This window comes from Solanum tuberosum, unplaced genomic scaffold (genome assembly GCF_000226075.1).
Source record: "Solanum tuberosum cultivar DM 1-3 516 R44 unplaced genomic scaffold, SolTub_3.0 scf00519, whole genome shotgun sequence".
Lineage (NCBI taxonomy): Eukaryota > Viridiplantae > Streptophyta > Magnoliopsida > Solanales > Solanaceae > Solanum > Solanum tuberosum.
Genome location: NW_006239445.1, coordinates 46,838 through 47,561, shown reverse-complemented (window position 1 = coordinate 47,561; position 724 = coordinate 46,838).

Genomic DNA, 724 nt, shown 5'->3' with positions numbered 1-724 from the left:
CCTATCGATTGACATACATTCAAAATCCTACCGATGAATTATCTTTCTTCATTCATCCTACCGATGGACATACATTCAAAATCCTACCAATGGATAATTTTTTTCATTCGTCCTATCGATGGACACACATTCAAAATCCTACCGATGGATCATCTTTTTTCATTCGTCCTACTGATGGACTAACATTCAAAATCCTATCGATGGATCACCTTTTTTTCATTCGTCCTATTGATGGACACATATTCAAAATTCTACCGATGGATCATCTTTTTTCATTCGTCCTACCGATGGACACTACATTCAAAATTCTACTGATGGATCATCTTTTTCATTCGTTCTACCGATGGACCATACCATTCAAAATCCTACCGATGAATCATCATCTTCATTTGTCCTACCGATGGACATGCATTTTTATCCTACCAATGGATCATCTTCATTTGTCGTATCGTAAGAGATGCTACCTTTTTCCTATAATTTTGTCTCTACTAATGAGTTTCATCTTCTTTTTTTCGAGAACATCCAAGAGGATGCATTCTCAGTTGAGCCACATGTGCGGACTAACGCAACACAACGTGGAACCTTTTGGAGCCAAGTCCGGGATCGACTTCCACCACATTACAACCGTACTTTTATATAAAGGTCATGTGTTCGGCCAAAATCAAGTTTGTCAATTTTCGTTGTCCGCGATTTCTTTCATCAATCATATCCAACGAAAAGGACA